Below are 21,756 nucleotides of genomic sequence, written 5' to 3' on the forward strand. Positions count from 1 at the left end.
TAGTCATCAAATTGCTTGTTTTTTCCACACAACATGCCAAAAAACAAAATCTTCTCAATTGTCAAACAAATTAATTAATCAATTAATTAACTAATCATTTCAGTTCCAGAAATATTAGTCAGGCTCTTCTGAGTTTTTGTGTCAAATGTGATCTCTCCTTGCAGATATCTAATATTTGACCTGAAATGTAAAACAAATTAAACAAAGATTTTATTGTCCTGAATGCCTACTTGTTAAAAACGCAACTAGATGTTTTAATTTGATAATTAAGTGTTGACAAGGTTTCACCCTCCCTTTGTAGTGGTGTTAAGACAGTAACGTGCCAGTCAGATACCATTGGGTGTTAACTAGTGAGGTCAGCAGGATCAAACTCCCCTTGCATGCCTGGGGTCTGGCCACACCTCTGTGTAGGATCAAGGGTCAAACCCCTGACATGAGATGTCATTACACACAGACAAAGACACACATGCAAATACACTCGGAGCAAAAAACTGAACACAACATACTTTTTGAAACTTGAAGCAAAAGTAACTGAACATATGAAAGTAACAGCAGAACCGTGTCTCTCTTGCTGCTTCTTACCAATGAATCAGCAAGTTCAGATCCAGAGTCAGGAGCTCCATAGTAGTCGGTGTGTTGGTTTAAATCGTTGTCACTCCCAGTGGTCTTTAAAATTTTATCTGATCCACAGGCTTTACATGATGCTGCGTTGCCCATGGTTACCATCCAAATCAGTTAAGAATGTCTTAAATATCTTCACTCACTTTGGTGCTGTACTGTAAAGCGTGCCCAAGTCCAATCCTTGTAGTTTCTCACTTTGCTTCCGTCAATAAAAGCCTCTTAAGTCCACTTTCCTGACATTTGTCTACATCAATAAATCCTACTGTACAAACCATTAAATCTGTCCACGTGTTCTGTTCAAACTTGATGAACAAGCCAAATCTCATGCACTTACTTTATTATTGCCATCACTCTATCCCCCCTCTGTGCCCTTAAATCCCCTGACCAACTAAAACTGCTCAGCCTTGGATACCTCTGGCTCGGTCTTAATGTGTGAGCTTGGTTTAGCCAGGGCCCAGTCCTACCTACTCTTCCTCTTCCTTTCCTCTCTCTCTGTAGGATAACAACTGCAGTCATAAACATTTTAACCCTTTCTGTGTCTCCCGCCTTGGCTATTTTTATCTTTCCAGATCCTCATCTTCAACCAACCCCTTGCTGTGCGTGCCCAGGGTGGGGAGCATGACAGCTGAGTTTGACTACGATCGGAGACTGCATGGCCTGCATTGCTCTTCAGGAACGCTGAGGGTCATGATGCAGAGCATGGACGTTGAGCCCGAACAAAGTATTTAGATCACATTTCAGTAATTTACAGTCTAACACAGGACCTGTTGTTTGTCATTAGGGGACTGTAGAAAATTCCCAATGTATAAACACAAAACTTTAAAGTCTGTGTAAAGTAAGAATAAATATGTGTTCTGAGTTTGACATACCACAGAAAAGTGTGTTGTTAACCACCCTGCCAAATTTGAATGATTAAAAAAAGTTGTGTAAAAAGCAACCTCTTTCTCTTCTCCCAAAGTCACCACCTCTACCAGAAACATGGACCCTATGTTTGAGAGCTTTCTGCTGCTAGCTCGGCGGCTAACCCGGCTGCTAGCTCGGCGGCTAGCTTGGCGACTAATTCAGCTAACTGGCTAACTGTAGACTGTAGTAGTAGTAGTGTGCGCTGAATGTATTTATACCACTAAATCCTGAACACAGAAATCTTGAAACAGTTTGTGAAGCCTAGCTCCACAATTCAAATCTAAATGGTTGAAATGCTTTTTACACCTTTTTTAGAAATACATTTATGACCTATTTAATGTGTCTAGAAGAAATTGTCTGAATTCACTTTACACAGTCTTTAATGTATTTCTGTTTGCTTGGGATTGAGCATAATGCTTTAACAGCCATTGCAAAAAAATCCATATACTGGATAATACAATGTGTTTATTTGACTCTTCAGATTCTTATCACAAGTGTATCAAAACAAGCTTGCAAACAGACGCAATTAAACAATAGAGTACAGTCAGTATTCTGTCATTAGCTTTTCACAACTATCATATCGATGTTTCAAATGATTTAAAATATGAGCTTATAGTGGAAGTGATTAAAGATATGACTGAAGTCAGCAACTAATGATTATTTTCACTGATGATTAACCAATTAGTCATTTAGTCTATGAAAAGTTAATTTCTTAGAGGCCACAGAGATGTTTTCCCCCCAAATTACATATTTAGATAACTTAGATTTGAGAACATTACTGTGGTGTAATGGTATTTTGTTTACATGATGATGACACCACAGGTGAATGCTGGGAGTAGTTCTGGGGTTGAAGCTTGGTGAGACATGTGCCGCCTGTAACCTGCCTTATTAAATGAGAGCAGTAAACGTTCAAAGCAGAACTACATGATGTCGTTATTGTAATATAAGGACCCACAGCAACAACACAACAATTACCTCAACTGTTAAAACAAATACACAAAGACAACTCTTTGCTTTATATCATCTACATGTGTGCTCAACTGATACTGAATTGTACATGTGAGTGTGGCATCACATTATTAATGTGTTTGTGTGTGTGTACATGTGCCTGTCTATGTCCATTGCTTTTGATTGCCTTTTCACTTATCTGAGCATCTCGTTCATCTCTGCTAAGACAGCTGCACAAAGAAAGATTGGACTGATTGAGAACCAGCTGTAATCTGTATATCTGTACAGGATTTGTGTAGATTGACCTGCAGTCAGTCATGTACTGTCATATAGGGTACTGGATTACTCACTGTACTCTGTCCAAGTCCATGCTAACACTGGGGAAAAATCAAAACTCTAATCAGTATCATAAAATTCCAGTTAGCAGCTTGGTTAGTGTGTACATTTGGCCATAGTTATATTTCACCTCTGTGCTGGCCTGTATAAAACAAAAGTACATGAACACACTACTGCTTTGATGAGGACAAATGTCAAACACAGTTTTGATCCTAATAAAGTAACCTGCAGTGTGTGGCAGTCTCTCTTCAATACTTACTATGATCTATCTACTCACATAAGTTTATAAAATATAACTGAAATTCCTTTGTTGTATTTGTGTTTATAATATGGCCGTGGAAAATGCTTTCTTGATTGTCTGGCTAAACAGTATGACCACCATTCTAAATCAGTCCTTAGGGTAGCAAGTATTGTTCAAAACAAAGTATACTGACAAGTTATCTTTAAAATTACTTGCTATTTAAACACAACTGCTTTTTCTTAGATCAAATATAAGAAAATAATGTACTTGATGAAAGAAATTTCTTTACTTCTTTCATTCTTTGTACATGAAGTACATTATTCAGTGACTGACATGTTGACATATTTTATTTCAAATATTACCAGAAGGTTGCTTCATACAATTCCCGATACCACCAGGATGTGACCTCCCACTGAGCATGAGCCTTTCAAACATCTGTCATCTACTCCAGTGCGCATTGCACCATCAACCACATCTGCGCTACCGGCATACCTAACACTCATATGCAATGTCCTAACACCCACATGTATAGTATATTCTTGAGAGGAAATATTAGGAAGTGAATCAGCCTTTGAACAATATGTTGATGAAATCTTAATGGCAATGAGCAAGATATCTGACACAAAGTTGCGGATATTTGGTCAGTCCATGTGGACAGAGGATTATGCGTGTTTTACCTGCCGCTTTCGCTCTGCTCTCTCACGCTGCCGTCTCCTCCTCTCCCTGGCTTTCTGTAGTGCCTGGTACTCTGGATGTTGTTCAAGCTCACGAGCTTTCTTCAGGTGAGCAGCAGCATGAGCCATGACTTCTTCAACTTCTCTTAAAATTGTTCCACGAGGTGCAAAGGATTCAATCAAACCTCTAACCCTTGGCATACATTAGGTACGTAATGTATACATTTAAGCTTTGCAGATACCAAAAAAGTGTTTTGAAAGAAATTAACCTTCACATATGGATACTTCACTTCGTCACTTGAAAAAAAATATTGTCCAGCAAAGTTTCTGCTATTTTTGTTAATAATGAAATCAAATCCAACGCAACTTAAAAACACAACACAATAAGAAAAGAAAAAATCCTATAGCAAAAGTGTTTTGGCTCCAAAAACAAACCGACACAAACAAATGTAGACTATTTTGCCCCTTCTCCTCTTCTCTTCTTCTATTTTCTTAGTCATCAGTCCTCTTCCTCGTCTAAAAAGAAATATCAGCAGGTAAAACTGCCTTTGCCTCTCCAAATCAAGCCAAGAGACAGCTACTGGATTTTCACAATTTCACACAAAACGCACACACACACACAGGTCCACACATTCATATAAGCAAATTGAAAATGCAACACAAACATAAGAGAAGAATATAACAACTGAAAAGGGTTGGTGAATGATAAGACCCATCCATTCACTCATTACTTATCCCCACACACACTCAAGTGCGCGCACACACACACACACACACACACACACACACACACACACACACACACACACACACACACACACATACACAGGAAATGACCCTGTCCAGATGTACATGAAAAAATCCACTCCATGTGAACAGATGTGGCTACAGAATGTGTTTGTGTGTGTGTGTGCATGTGCGTGACTGTTAATGTGTGTGTGTGAGCTACAGTCACAGGAAAGTGTTTACTGTGTAAGGGGTTTAGTGAGGCAGCAAGCCAACAGCCAACCTACTGCTACAGCTGCAGCTACTCTCTGTACCGCTGTGTCACAAAAACAAAACGCTATCCTGAGAGAGAGAGGGACACATGAGGAGAAGAAAAGGTTAATAGGTGACAAGGGGAGATAGAGGAGGGGAGATTGGATGGACTGGAAGGGGGAAGCAGGAGGACATATGGAAAATAAGGTGAATGTTGTGCTGTACAGTTTTCCAAAGTTGGCGTCCTCCCAGTGATGGTATCAGTGGTTGCAACCCAGGGACAATGACATAAACAGGCTAATACTGTACACTGCACTAAATTTCATGACAGTGAAATTAATAAAGTGTAGAGGTGAAATTGAATTTTCATAGACTGTAAAGTGCCCAGATTCAACCAAAATAGATATGCTATTTAGTTAGTTAACAAGTCACACAACCATTTGGGTTTGTCTAGGATATTTCTTTTTTTCATTTCTCTCCATCTTCATCTGCTCGGAATAAGTAGTTTAACCTCTCTCATAGTATCTTGAAGATATTAAGAGGAGGAGAGTGAAATTACATGACCACACAAGCTGAACTACAAAGACACAGATGGTCTTTTTGTGTCATAGTTAATCCCTGATTGTAAGCTCCCCCATCTGGTGATCAAAAGAACAGATCTTAGGTCACAATAAGTGTGCCGTCATTTGACAGTCATCTTAAGAAATAAAAGATAAAGAAAAGTGTGGTATTACAGAGGATAAAGACGATATACTGTGAATGATTAACATGAAGAACGACCAACAGAATGAAAGATGAAGAAGAGAGGAGAGAGGAGCAGGATGAACTTGAGTACAGACTGTCAACAGTAGCTGACAATCACCTGCAGGTTACAGGCTTCCCCCCTGCATGGGTGGGTGGGGGGAGTGGGTCAGTCTGACTCTCATCTGCACTGCACCCTTAGTGCTAGTGGCTGATGGAATATGATTTGACAGCTCGTGTGAATGTGTGAAAGCATGTGTGTGTACGTGTGTGTGTGTGTATCTACATCACCAACAAACAGGTGTCAAGATCTCTCTCTGTCAATGCAGCTTGTGACAGCCCCAGAGCCTATTGCCTTGGTCCTATGTGTTGTGTGTACCGTGTGTGCTTGGTTTGTCTTGCAAGTCCTTGGCTGGGTCGAGCCAAGGTGCCATTGAGCTAATTGGAAATACCTGGCCAGTGTTCCCAAGTTACTTAAGCCTGCCTTTCCAGACTTGAACACAGTTGTTTTTTGTCCTGCAACTGTTGTCTTTGGACTGTGGATATTCGCTGAGGAATAGGAAGGTAAGTGGCTCTCCTTGTAGGTTAAGTGGTATCTCCCGTTTGGGTTTTATCAGGGTTTGAAGCATGATTTGGTGAGGTATGGGGTCCTCAAAGCAAAGGACCTGGTGCCTGAAGTGTATCACCAGTAATTTAGGGCTTTAAAAAGTTTCGTCATGACTTGTCCATTCATTCTGATCTTTGGTGCACTGTAGCTGAGGTTGACTCTCATGAGGGCTCTGCATGACTTAATTATTATACAGCAATTTAAAAACTCTATGCTGCATTGCAATACATATTAGTGAGTGGACGGTTTTGGCGAATCATGGGGAGTGTTCTACTGCTAAGGGTGGTGGCAGACACAGGGAAAATTCCTCGGCTGTGGGTGCATGGTCATCCAGTGTCTCCATCTTTGGTGTTCCCAGTGTCTTTCAGTCTGGTCAGAGGTCAAACTCTTCATCCCATTTGTTTGCACAGATTTTAAAACAACTACTCATAAACCACAATCAGGCATCTGCTTATCACATGCTGAGACAGGGCACCTTATAGTGTTTCCATCAAACTTAAGTCAGTGTTGCATGCATCTTGTATCCAAATGAACGGAGACTGTGAAGAAGGTATACCCTGGTTGTTGCTGGCTGCTAGGGAGATTATCAGGGAGAGCACAGGGTTTAGCTCCAACTGGGGCTGGGAAATATATCGATATTATATTGTTATCGTGATATGAGACTACATATCGTCTCAGAATTTGGATATTGTAATATCGTGATACAGCATAAGTGTTTCTTTTCCTGGTTTTTAAAGGTTGCATTTCTGTAAAATTATGTAATTTTCTGAATTTACCAGACTGTTCTAGCTGTTCTATTATTTGCATTTACCCACTTTGTCATTATATCCAAATTATTGTTGTTTATTTATCAAAATTTTATTGTGAAATCACCAATATTCAGCTCTACAATATTGTTGCGATATTGATATCAAGTATTTGGTCAAATATATTTTGATATTTGATTTTATCTATATTGTCCAGCCTTAGCTCCAACGACTTCATGTTTAGCCATACAGTGCAGGGTTCCTTGGCACTTTTGCAGGACAATTGGAAAGTGGTAAAACCACCAACACTTTGCATACAGTATGTTAGTGGCTTTATGTATAGACTTTATGAAGCTCATAAGATGGCTAAGAGCCAGTTGGCTAAGAGCCAGTTGGCACAGGGCAAGATGAAAAAACGTAATGACCGCCAGGTTGAGAAGTATGTTTTTCTCCCAGGAGGTCAGGAGCTTGCTCAGTTGCCCATTGTGATCTCTCCATTTCAGGTAAAAGTGTCAGATCAGAACAACATGATTGCTACTGCCAGTTGTAGGTCCTCTACTCAGCGCTGTCATGTTAATTTATTGAAGCCATACTACACATATCAGAGGATCAGTTATCAGGTTACCCGCCCACTTGTTTGTCAGTGTCCCCTCATGCTGTGGCAGAACAGGTTTGACAAACTGAGCTTGGATAGCTTATTTAGCCATTTGGAGGTTTCCAAGAACAATCAATTATCTGATTTGATTAAGCGATATCAGTGTTTGTTTATACACACATTTGATTGAGCACAATATGAATATTGGAGATTCTAAAGGTCTTATTATGTTCACCCAGAAAAATACAGATATCTTGATGCAGAAGTCAAGTATATGCTTGATAATGGTACTGCAGAACCATCTTGTTCTAGCTGGGCATCACCCCTCCTTCTTGTGGAAAAGTCTGATGACACTCCCAGATTTTGTTCAGACTTTCGTAAAGTCAATAATGTCACACAACTGGATTCTGCTCCACTTCCCTGTATGGTAACCTGTATTGAGGTCGGTGGAGTCAGCTAAATCTGTCAGCAAGGTTGTCCTGCTGAAAGGCTTCTGCCCTTTGATTTGCAGAAAATACCAGAAACCTTTCAGCGCCTGATGAACAGGGTTGTTGGGGATGTGGAAGGTTGCTTGGTTTATCTGGATGATGTGATCCCCTATTTCAATAATTGGGATGTTCATCTTGACTGCATTAAAAAGTTGTTTGACTTCTTGGCTCATGCACATTTGACTATTAACCTTGACAATTGTGATACTGCGAAGGCCACAGTTTCTTATTTAGGTTATGTTTTGGGGCGAAATATATAAGGCTAAATATGCCAAATATGTGAAGTCCTCAAAGTGCCAAAAGGATTGTGTGAGTGTTAAAGCCCTTATTTGTAATGCTCCTGTTTTGGCTGCTCCTGTGGGAGAAACCATTCAGACTTGAGGTAGATGTGGGCATAGGGACAATGTTGTTAGAACCTTTTGATTTAGAAGTGGCCAGTGTGTTTGAAAAGAAAAGAAGAAAATGTTTTTAAAAAATTGGCTTTGCAACGTGTGTATAGTAGCTCTATGCCTGTTGTGGTCATCACAAATCACAACCCTTTAACCTTTCTCATTTCTCTCCAGGGTCCTAATCAGAGGTTCATACGCTGGGCTCTGCTGCTCCAGTCCTATAGCACTGGACATTTGCCAAATCAGTGGAAGGGACAATGTGGTGGTGAATGCATTGTCTCAGTGACACTTTGAATAATGTTATTTATTATGTATTTATTCTTCTCTCAGTTTTGTTTCTATTGTCCTGTAGTCTCTCTCTCTTTCCTGCAGGCTCTCTCTCTTTAAATCAGGATTCAGTTACTGAGAATGGAGGGCGGGGGAAATTAAAATGTTAGTGTGAAACAGTGGTGAGATGTTCTTTTTTTTGCTTTATATACTTTGATGCTTCATAGTATATAGTAGTTATATTAGAAAGAGTACTGTGTATGGTGTGTGCTATGTGTATCATACAGGTCCTTGGCAGGGTGGAGCCGAGGTGCCAGAGGGCTAACTGGAAACACGTGGCTAACACCTTTCACACCTTTCCTAAGTTACTTAGGCCTGTCTGCCCAGATGCCAGTGTGTCGGTCCCTTTAACATCATTAAGTTCAGGATTCTTCTTTTGTGTTGCTAATTTTTGTTTTAACACTGACCACATGCACTTCATATCAGCCACTGCATTCATGCACTCTCATACACCACTGATCCTGACTATCACATCGCACCATTGCAGTTATTATAGTTATTTCCTTTAATACATTTCTGTTTTCTACTGCTACATTTGTTGTGCATCTCCCTCTTTAGCTGTGGCTCACGAGATGGTCATAACAAGCTAATGCTGGGAGTTTGAAATTTCAGCACCAGGGACAGGTACACTATCTCACACCTCTATTTCTGTTCACACATGCCTGACATGTTTTCTCAGGCTTAGTCAACAACAACATCAGCAACATCCCTTTCTACTTCTACCCATGAATGAGACAAATCAGCTGAATTATTCCACACTGTAATACACCAAAATGTTGCATTCAGCCTGAGTACTAAGGCTGCTGCTGCTGCTGCTGCGGGAATACACATTTCTGTGGATGTGATCTGGTCCTCTACCACTCTCTACTGGTGAAACAGAGAATAAGACATTTTTGTGAAAGCAATAAAGCAATAGCAAAGTATCTTGGGTTTTTACACACACACACACACACACACACACACACACACACACACACACACACACACACACACACACACACACACACACACACACACACACACAATCTTTAGATCAACTTATTTATTTACCAGTGCTTAAACAATATTTTAAAAATGCATATTGTTCGGCTTAATATCCATCACCATCAAAAACAAAACAGCACTACATCAGCTTTCCAACAGCTACTACTATTACTTGATTTATATTGTCTTGATTATTATTATTATTATTATTATTATTATTATTATTACTATCAGATAAGGCTGATAAGGCAGTAGTAAATAAAGTAGAATGTTTTGGCATTTTTACTTTAAAAATGACTGTACTTTATATTTTTAGTGATAAATAGTTGCATCTCTAATTTTCATCACCAATTAATCTACTGATTATTTTTTCAATTGATCATTTATTTCAGGTCAGGGTGATCTCTTTCAATGACAGGTTAACAAGTCTGTCTTAAAACAACAATCAGGTGCCATCATGTGAAATAGGTTTTTCTTGCTGTAATAATTCCTGCTGTTCATACTGATCATCACATTCCTTCATAATGCTCTTATAATGTAAAAAATGCACAAGCCTCCTTCTGTGAAAGAATTAATGTAACAGTTTATCTAAAGCTAATATATAGCTTCAGCCATCCAAATTAGTCAAATGAAGTAGATATCTTTCAAAGTTACAGTATTTTAATTCCACAGTCCCTCTTTTTGTTACTATACTTTCACCACATCTCACAAAGAGGGTATTTGATGCGAAAAAGACGGTAAATGTCATAGATATCAACTTGAAAAATCCACTCCCATAACATATAATACACTGTACAATCCAAGCAAATCTAAACTTCTAACTCCCGTACTGCCTGACTTCTCATGTTTCAGTTTTAACAGACAAAATCTATAAGCTTATTGATCAGCATGTTAGGTGATCCTGAAACAGTGTTCTTACAGTAATATTGTTGTGTGTGTATGTGTGTGTGTGTGCACGTTGTGTCTTTATTAATAATATTAACTTTTCAGTGCCTATGCATCCACAAAGGCTAATCAATGACTTTTATTGATCCTTTCCATCAGCCATGTAAGATAGTGAGGATTAGCAGAATACATTATAAACTTATGAACATTGTAAGTGTGTGTGCCCATTTAAGAGTCAAATTACATTGAGGGGGGGCTGTCAGAGAGCTGATGTGAGCTCCTGTTTCTATTGGTTTAGTGCATCTCCTACATGGGGAGGGGTTAATGGTCTGCTTTCCATTTTATAGATCAAAGGCTTTTATATGGCCCATTAGGACTCTATGATAGACAGATACTGGAGACACAGAGGCCATGTTGCACGTGTCTGTTGATGTGCTTCAAATTGTGAGAGTATGTGTGTCTACGTTTGATATTGTATATATTCTTTGTATCACACACACACACGCACAAAATTCACAAGACAAGTTTTCTAAACACTGCTTGTGCTAAACTCAATTACCAAAGCAACAGCAAAGTCACTTTGACAACAAATAAATACATGTTCATGGACTGCCTATAAGCAATTTGAAAGTCTCTGCAAGTTTATTTTTATATACTGACATGAACTAAAATGAACAACTGACCGCCTGGAAAGTACGAATGGTGTGCTTTAGAAAATACTAGTCTTTAATTCATACCATAAGAAGAAAATTGGCATGCAAAAACAAATAAAATGTTCATTTAATATTTGTCCTTGTTCCTGAGGTGGTGATATCTTCTCCTATCTCCTCATAATTATCTCTGGGCAATTGAATTGAAAGCAAATGGACTTGTTATATGTCTATGAAGACATTTCGCCTCTTATCCAAGGGGTTTCATCAGTTCATGCTTGTCTGACCAGTCTAGCCTTATTATTGGTGGTAATACTTCTGTTTTTTACAGTTGTTTCTGTGGTTCTTCTGCATGCTGCTGCTGCTGCTGTTGTCGTTGTTTATGATTTGTCTGACTGCTAATGGAAGTACAGTGCTGACTAGTGGAGGTCTGCCAGCAATGACTATCCTGCAGCATATAATGCATCTGAGTTTTTAATGGAGAGAGGATGTGTCTGTTTTGAGACAAATCATTTAGACTAAACTAGAAGCCTATACATTTTTCATGACAACAATTTCCAACCTCCACCCTACCTCTTCTCAGCAGGAAATGCTGATTTTCATTAGTGCTTACATATTTTTGGTTTAAGTGCATTATGTTAACCTGGCAAGTGTTTAAGTGTGTGAGACATTTACTGAAAATTATTAGTAATACAGCAGTGGGCTTAATTTACTTGTAACTGACTAACGACCACTGCACTCGAGGCAGGCATAGATTTAAGGCTTTCCTTTTTTCTTATATTTTCCATCATCAATGATCCCAACACTGAGCTTTGGCTGGAGCCAAAGACTACAGCTCAAGACAACAGCGGGTGGTCTGCTGTGCCCACAGTGAAGCTCAGAATATACACACAGACACACTGCTCACCCTTTCCCTTCAGGATATTGATTGTTAACTGCAGCTGAACCCTGCACCACATGACTGTAACATGAGTAAATCAACACTGCCTGATTCCACAAAACATTTCTCACCAATATTATGATACGTTGTGTGTATATTCTCTGTTGAGCAAGTTCTTAATGTAGGTAGTGAATGTATGTGTCCCCTTAGTCTGAACAGAGAAACTGGAGATAACGTTACTAGTTGACCTGTAAAGTTACTGTTTACAGTAAAGTGGACTACCTTACTGCAGGAATAAGACGTGACAAACCTGCAGGCTTCATAAATCTACCAACAAGCTCTACTCACCAACATAAGCAATACATAAAAACAAAAGCTTTCACTTCTTTTAAAAAACAACAGAAACAAAACCTGATAAGTATATAGTGCTCAACAAGAACTAGTGTAAATATTGGTAATGACTAATCCAGACCAGACCACACCCAAATACAGTGAGTAATGACACAGAGATGGGGCTGGGTGGGCAGCTGAAATAAGAAGAGAGGGAATAGAGAGACACAGTAGATGGGACACATAACCTTGATATAGGCAAGTGATATGCCCCAAGAGAAAGACAAATAGAGCGAGAGAAAGTCAAGAAGACCACAACCCTGTTTTAACTGAAAAATCCCTATACATCAACACATGTATACCCACAAATGAAAGTATCTAATTGGAGACTTGGTATATTTACTAGTAACATGAATTGTTACATTTGTTATTTGGTGTTACACAGTAAACAACCCTCCCCACTTCCACAGACAGACAAGCAGCAGCCATTGCTTTTTGCTACATTGGGCCACACAGCCTCCAACATCCAATTTCAAAGCAAAGTATGAGGTGTCTAAAATCATCTATATGACCAGAAATGCAGAGTAAGCAACTGTTTACAGCTATTAATTCATTATTCAATTCCCACAGCAAGACATCAGATTTATGAGGTGTTATCTAAAAGCTATCAGTAAAATGTAAAGCCTGCAAACCATAACCGATATTCTCTATGTGATACTGGAGGGTTGGTATTATATGCACTTCCATGAAAATGGTTGTCATACTAATTTACAGCTTTCCCATTTTTCTCTTTGATGTGCTACCCAAGTCCCCTGGGTAGGCATGACGTCAGTTTGCCATTCCAGTTAATGAGATGAGAGAGCGGTGGCATTAAGCACACACAGGAAAATAAAACGGCATATTCCGGTGAGACAGTCATCTGACTGTTATTGATAAGGAACCTCGATATTCCTGCTATCAAAGTGGATTTTTAAGATTGTAGAGAAAGAAGCCTGTGATATGGTGGATCTGAACAGTACCTCAGCTGCCCTTTGAGAGATTAATTGGCTTACATCACTTATTGTATTACCGAGTGGGAAATGTAAGAAAATACTTGTGGTGTTACAGATTTTGCCAAAAGACCACAAATTGAGTGTGTACATTACTTTGTGTCCAGATATGAAACAAAACTGAATCAAGTATAAATTCAGACACTGCAAACATAGAAGCAATTGGTCCGAACTGTCATGTGTAATCTGAGTACCCTTCATCTCCAGATCACATAGAGAACCACAGCCCTCAAATTTGCCGTAGACAGAAAAACACAATTTTTGGTTTAACTCTCTCACCAAAATGTTCATGTGCTAAATTTGCTAAAAAGAATGTATTTCCATCTGATGGCTGATCTCATCCAGTGTCAGACGACGAAGGGTACTGAGGCGTAAACTGATTTCACCTCCAAGTTGAATGTTTAATGAATAATGAAGCGTGTGACCTAAAATTTACTGCAGCACACAGTCCTACCAGAACTGCTGAGTGATGCTGCCAGTCACAGAGGAAAGAGTAATAATAATATAACACTGTGAGAGAGAGAAAATGACTCTGAGAGAAAATAAAGCAGACGTTAGTACAAGTATAAGCATTTAATTGTGATATTTTTAGTTGTTCTGTTTTGGGTAATAACCAAACACGATGAGTTTAAGATGGTGCACAAAGTAGTACAATGCAGGTTTAAACAGGCATAAAGATGATTTAACATCTGTAGTCTTTGGATTCAGCAGCTGCAGGAGTTATAAATTGTGTCAAAGCATCTTCCTCAGCAAGTGGAAAAAGCAAGCTGTGTTTTGCCACATGCATGTGTTTGAGTGCATATGTGTGCGTGTCTGTCTACGTGCGGTGCTATGAGCCATTCTATTCTCAACAACACAGCGAAAAGCTTTGATGTGTTTTCCTGTGAGAAATCCACCACTTACTCAACTCAAACATGATGAGAGAAGCAGGGATGAGAGAGGGGAGAGGAGGAAGGTTAAGGAGATAAAGAGAGTGAGGAGGAGGACAGAGAGAGAGCACATTTACATGAAGATGTTTGAGCTGAGCTTCTGAGAAGTCCATTGATCACCAACCACGCCCTCCTCTGTCTCACTTTCTGTTTCTCTCTAACAGGAAACGCAGTTATAAAGGCCATAATGAATAATTAACATCTAAATGCTTCCCACTGCCCCCAGTCCAAAAACACCTGGCCTCTTTGGAGGATGACTGGCAACCTTTCTTGCTTGAGGATGTCTCTCAATAGTCTTGCCTGTATTCCTCATATCCTGCAGCTGGGACCAGCTAATATACTGTATGATCACATTAGCCCATTTTTACAACTTTATGCTCTCCTCAAGGTGCAGTTTTCACTTTTTGTTCTTGCACAGTATGTGGTCCTTTGATGAACAGCCTTCAGCCCAAACAAGAAAAGAATGATGATGACAATCTATGACTCATCAAGTCATGCTATCTCTTTCTAGCCCTTCAAACATCCATCAGAACAAGATATGCCACTGTAAGACAGTGTCATATATATCTAGGCCACTCAAACTAGTTATGACGGGTACCATGATGGGAAAGAAGGCTAGTCTGGACATACAGGGTGTCAGGATGCCATTTGTACCCAAATATAGACATGCTGATGTATGGATTCTGGATCTGGTACAGGAATACCATTGCTTATCTCACAACCCTATCACCGTTACATAGAATGCACACTCATCCAAAAAACCTATAGATAACATCATATGACTGATGCTTGCATATTGCGTCAGAGCTAGTCGGCACAGTGGCTCCTTGGTATTTGGAAGGCTGAGTGTCATGCCTTATATGGCCACTCTTTGAGGTGAATTTGCCCAAGTGAGATATGAATATATTTCTGGGTCAGTTCTTCAGGTCAGCGCTGCAGTGGACATAGTTCAGAACCACAGAGAAGATAACACTTGTGTTAAACAATAAATCAAATTGCAATGCTATCTACCTGCCTGTAAATTGTTACTCTAGTCAACTGCAATATCTCCTCTACAGTCTGACTACTCATTTTCTCATAGGGGGGTTTTGTTAAATGCTTTTTATGCTACAGCCTCATTACTTTGTATATCCTCTTAGATTGAGTCCTTTTAATTTTTTTTAATACTTATGAATGTGTTTTTCTTTAACAATTCCACATAGTTTTTTTTAAGTTCATAACCTTTCATTGTTTTTAGCTCTATATGATTAACATTGTTTTTTCTTTCCCATCAAGCTGTTTGTGTGTGTCTATTGATCTGGAAGGTGACCTGCTGCATACAGTTGCTCTCACAGGGATAAATAAACTTGTATGGAATTTAATTTTTGAGCATTAAACATCATATTGATTAATCAGCTTTTTACATACCCAAAATTGAGGTATTCCGGTTGCCTGTTTTATCGAACCAACCAAAAATATTACATTTACGAATGCATATGACGAGTCTTCCTCTAATTGATCAGCTTATTGATTAAGCACTGCAACCTATAATATCACCATGGACTGTGGGAAATCACAATAGGTATTAAAAGATTCATCAGAAAAATAAATAAATGATAAATAAATAGTAGCAGCCCTAGATAACTTTCTAACTATCTAATGGTGCCTAAAAATGTGTGATCCAAAGTTTAAGATATATCAAAGACAAAGAGTGCATTAATAAAAAATAAAAAAAACTCTGCCCTTTGCTTTCTATGTGCTTTACTGGTTGTTTGGTTCATGGTGTTCTGCCCAACTCTATTATGTCTGTAATATTAGTGCCTGTGCTTAAAAACAAGGCTGGTAATCTCAATAGTATTGACAATTATCGGCCTATTGCATTATTTTATTTATCTCCTATTTTATTCAATGTTTATGTGGATGAATTATCAAATCAGTTAAATAGGCTAAAAACGGGTTGTCTTGTGGGCAACACTATTGTTAATCATCTTATGTATGCAGACGACCTGGTCTTGCTCTGTCCATATAGTGCTGGGCTGCAGCAGATGTTGAAGGTGTGCTTTCAATATGGCCTTGATTATGACATTAAGTACAACTCTAAGAAAAGCCACATTATGATAGTTAGAAGCGCTGGGGACAAGAAATCAATTTTCCAACCTTTTATTTGTCTGACAGTCCTCTTGCTGTCTGTGAGGAAATTAAATACCTAGGTCATGTCATATCCGATGACTGGAAGGATGACAAAGACATCCATCGACAGCGCTGTAAGACTTATTCTCAAGCTAACATGCTCATAAGGAAGTTTTCTATGTGCTCTGACTCTGTGTTCCCTGTTCACTCCATTTTATACTGCCCAATTATACTGGTCTATCTATAAGAAAAAGAGTATGCAGAGGCTCAAGGTAGCATACAATGACTACTCTGTGTTCCTAGGTGGCATAGTGCCAGTCAATTGTTTGTGTCCACTAGAGTGCCAACCTGTGAGGCACTCTTAAGACAGCTGATGTTTAGTTTTATGCGTTGCCTGAACAAGTCAGAGAACCACATGATGGAAGCCCTAGTCAGCCCTCTGAAAAGCTGTTATAGATTCACATCTAGGCTAAGACGGCATTGGTGCAATAGCTTGTATATCTTATAATATGCATATATATATATTTTTTTTTTATTGAATCTCTCTTTTTATACTATTTTTTTACTGTATGTTGTGTTATATGGACCTGTGTCTGCAATAAAGTTTATTATTATTAACAACAAAGGTATGTCAATGGGTTTGTTTTTTATAAAACAAAAGAAAACACTTTCTAACATATTGGCATAACATAATCAACTGACAATCAAGTGTTTTCCATTATGTTGATAGTACATAGAGAGTGGGATGGTGTCATGGACAGACACATCTTGCTGAATCATGCCTACCAAAACTACGACGCACAAGAATGCAGTAGCAAGCACATATTCTACAGCAAATAACGATTCTTAATGGCATCTGTTCTAATGCTGGTAGCCATCAGAGGTACTGAAGTGGTTGACTTGTGGTCATTCACAATTCTGTGTGTAAGCATTTACAACCAGGCAACCGCTCTAACTCCTCAATTAAATACAGTTATGTAATTTTGTATGTGTGTGTATGTATACTCTATATGACCAATAGTCCTCATGGGCACCAAAGTCTGGTTCTTACGAGGCAAAACTGCATTGCTGAGGTCCTGGTTATGGTGTAAATTGAAGTTAGGTTAAGGTTTAGGGTCAGCAATTAATTTGTTGTGGTCAAGGTTAGGGTTAGGGTTAGGGTTTGGGTTAGGTTGTCCACAATGAATGGAAGTCAATGCAATGTCCTAACAAGGATAGCTAAGCAAACTTCTGTGTGTGTGTGTGTGTGTGTGTGTGTGTGTGTGTGTGTGTGTGTGTGTGTGTGTGTGTGTGTGTGTGTGTGTGGCTGCAGCTTTTCAGAGATAATGTAATGAAGGCCATGGCTCCATTAGGACTAATTTTCTGCAGAAGCCCATCATACCACTCCCAGTGGAGAAATAGAAGTAGACAGATAGGCAGGCAGACTCAGACAAGGAGAAGACACAGAGGCAGATGGGCGGAAAAGAGAGAGATGAAAATGTCAAAGGCTGCAGTGAAATCTGACCTCTTGGCACATCAGGACCTCAGTGTAGGGACCAGTGAGGAGGAGTGTGGGGGAGACCAAGGGGGGGAGGGAGGAAAGGTATTTTGGAGGGAAATTAAAGATGAAACAGGAGTGACAGCCAAAGACAAGTAGAAATCTAGGGTAAAGGACAACATGAGGCATTAATAGAAGGAAATATAGATGGTAAGATGAAAAGAAAGTGGACAGGGAATGGGGTGCAACTATGTGGAGCTATAAAATAAACTGAATTATGAGATCATACAGTGAGTAAGAAATAGGTCATGTCATCTAGTCCTGAACACAAGTCATCTCCAGATATAAGACCAGAAAATACCATTTCTGCTTAGAGGTAAAGAGGAGATTCGTCATCAGTCTCCAAAGTCATCTGTATCTTTTGTAGGGTTGTAATCATATTTTTGAAAGTGTATTTCTAACAGTGGTAATTTCCACTGCTGAAGCCTGGAGATTTCACTTATCATCAGACTGCAGTGCCATGAAATCTAGTCCTAGACTTGATCTCTGCAAACTGAGCTCTAAGTTTCTGCTAAACCACGGGAAAGGGGACTGGCACAGGCAAAGGGGAGCAAAATTATGATGCAGTCTCTATATTGTTCAGACTGCGGGAAGCAATAGCTCAACACCAGCCCAGAGCAGCACTGTATGTGAATGCCCAGTGACACAGGTTCAGTGAGCAAAGAGACTTGGACACACAGCCACTTGGCTAGGAAAAAGCTATTTTACTCTAGGACAATCACACAAGAGACAGGGAGTATTTTTAGACCTGCAAGTAAGAGTCTCCCATCACAGTGTCCTTTTGTCATTTTCTCTTTGTGGAGCTGGATCTGTTATTATTGTGCTGCACATTATGTCTACACTGTGTTTCAGAAGATATATTCCACTTAAGGTTTTCTGACCTATACCAAAATGTCTTACTTTTACCCATTTTCTCTGTAACAAAACAGCTTAAAATTTGTTTGCAGAGATTTTGAGGTATCCAATACTGCAACTTTTATGACAACCCTTTCAAAACCTGGAAAAAGCCATTTGAAAAACGTTGCTGTCAGGTTCTGCAAATAAGACCAACCTGATGACTGTAGGACTGTATACCACTACACTCTCAGAAGATGACTAGAATTGTACCTTTTGGAGTACACTTCATGCACTCTTTCAAATCAGTGTTTATTCACCTACCATTTGTAACTTTAAAAGCACAATTTTGAGTGAATGTACTATCCCTTCATTCAATACTTCTTGGTTATAAAAGGAATCAAATGTAACTTGACATAAATGGGGGTGGTGGAGAGAGGGGGTGAACCCAGAGACTTCTCATCAAACTCTTTGGCTCAGTGCAGCTTCCTGACCTCTTATTTCATTGCTGTGGTTTTACAGCACACACTTACTGTCACACTGTTCTTGTCATCTGGTAAACCCACTGTAAGCTACAGTCCCGGTATCAAACAGCAGACAGACAAAATAGCACACAAAACAGGTGAAGAAAGTATTTCTCTTTACCATAACAGAGCTAAAGTGAATATTAGACTTACACATAAACATGTTTTGACTGGTACTGTCAGGGTATGTCATGGGGTGAGAAATACAACTCCAAATTAATGCAAATGCTGCAAGATTTGAAGGCAAATGTCTTCTAGCTTTTCGACTTTCAAGTTATATTGGTCAGGTGAGTTATAACCTGATGACATTTATTATATATATTTATGTGTCTATGTATTGTACTATTTTTTTGTTTTGTTTTTTTTTATGGTGTGAATTTGGTTGTCGACTGCTGTTGCAATTCAAATTGCCCCTTGGGGACAATAAAGACTTTCTAATCTAATCTAATCTAATCTAATCTAAAAGTGTCACCCTCCCATGTGTTATAATGTTTTAAAGGCCTATACACCTTCGATACACATACACAGGTATTTTCACTTTTGCCTGATTAGACATCGTGCAGTTTCTTAATGATGCTAGATGACCACTCTTGGCCTGTTGAAGGTGTAAAAAAAACCAAATAAGCAAAAAAGGAAAAAGTACAGGCAGACCAACAGTAGGAGCTACTAGCACCACAGCAAGGACATCATCATTAATCAACACTGCCACTTGTGATCTATCAATGAGGTTAAGTTGGAGGCACTGGACTGAAAAAGAATCTCTGAACCAATCAGGTGTCTCAGTTAGTATGCTATATCCCACAGGGGACCCATACTAAGTATGTTTACAGTTCTTGAGGAGTATATGTGAAAAAAAAAACATTTTGAGAATTCAGGGTGACTTTATCAAGTTGATAAATTGCCTTTAGTGACGTAACTAGAGTAACACACCTTAAATCTCCAACCCATCCGTTGGCAGTCAAGTTGTGTTTTGCCTAATTTGGGTGCCAGGTTTTGACAATGAAGAAGAATGGATAGGGAAAGTATGGCACTAAATTCACTAAAATGATTGCCATGGATAATAAATAAAGCAAAAGTAAAGTAAGACAACAAAAACGATAACTTCAAGTAAAAGTACAACTATGACTCCATATCAAAGGCTGCTGAAGATCAGATCACTATAGGCTGGTAAGTACTTACGAGATAAGCTCTTATGAGGTAATATCTGCATGTATATAGATCCAGATGTCTGTAAAAGGTACAGTATAAAAGATTATGTTAACAGTTATGCTCAGATTCGTTTAGTGTGACTTTTTAGCCTCCAAAGTATTTAGATGTCAATTGAATAAGAAACTGTATACAGGAAATTTAAGGACTCTCCTTTTCTCCAGTTAGTAACTGGTTACAAATTTGCTCATCTCCTTTCTCTGTGTTAGATGACACGCCAACAAATAGACATAACTATTGTTTTCCCTGTGCATAATGTACTCACTTAATCATCAGCACACAAACACACCTGTTTGAGCTGTGCCGATTTCATATTTCAAGGCTGGTTACTAAAAACTCTTGAATGCATTGTATGTAATGCATAGTATATGAGCTCTGTGGCCCCACCCAAAAAGGATAGTGTCTATGTGTGTGTGCATATGTGTGTGTGTGTGTGTAGCACTACAGTCCATTACTGAAATAACATTAGCCTGAGAGAGTGCACTGAGACAGGAAACAACCACCATCTACCATCTACTGGCTCACTTTCACAGAATACACAACCACACACATACAGTCAAATAACAATGGCAAAATTTGACTTTAAGTTTCTTGTTTATATCGTATGAAAACAGACACATGGATATAAATGAATTGACTGTATGGTTTAAATTGTTGTTCCTAGGAGGCTCCTGTATTTACAGCAATGTATCCTTTTATCAAAATACACCTTTTCTAGCAATAAACTAAAGTTTTTGAGAGGAGAGGAGAGGACAGGAGAGGTGAGGAGAGGAGAGGAGAAGATAGGAGGAAGCATATCTAAATAATGATATCTGGTTTCCAGTCCTCACAAGGACAGAGAGACTTACAAGCAAAACCAGCCCAGCCCAACAGTGGCCTGAGAGAACACTTAGTGGACACACACACACACACACACACACACACACACACACACCAAGCAATGCATTATGATGAAACAGAACCAAAAACAAGTAGACTAGTGAGTGTTTGTCACAAACAAAGAGATATGAAACAACCATTATGTGGTACAGACCACCAATACAAAATCTCAACTGTTCAAGTAATCAAACTACAAAGTTATTGCAATAGGTCATGTTTTGGGTAGAAGGGCAAATGGGACAACTCATCAGAACACAGAATCAGGGATGCTCAGCCTCTGGTGGTTCATCCATACAGTAAACCTACAGACATGCATCAGAAGTTGCAAACATGCCTCACTGCAGCCTGCAATAGTAACCAGTCGAG

At 39.1% G+C, this 21,756-nt stretch overlaps 1 protein-coding gene across 1 annotated transcript in view; it reads right to left on the bottom strand.

Annotated features, from left to right (window-relative positions):
- Nucleotides 1–21,756, bottom strand: part of LOC128365885 (ankyrin-2-like) — a 115,782-nt gene that overhangs the window by 93,415 nt on the left and 611 nt on the right. The window lies entirely within an intron of this gene.

The sequence above is a fragment of the Scomber japonicus genome, chromosome 2 (genome assembly GCF_027409825.1).
Source record: "Scomber japonicus isolate fScoJap1 chromosome 2, fScoJap1.pri, whole genome shotgun sequence".
NCBI lineage: Eukaryota > Metazoa > Chordata > Actinopteri > Scombriformes > Scombridae > Scomber > Scomber japonicus.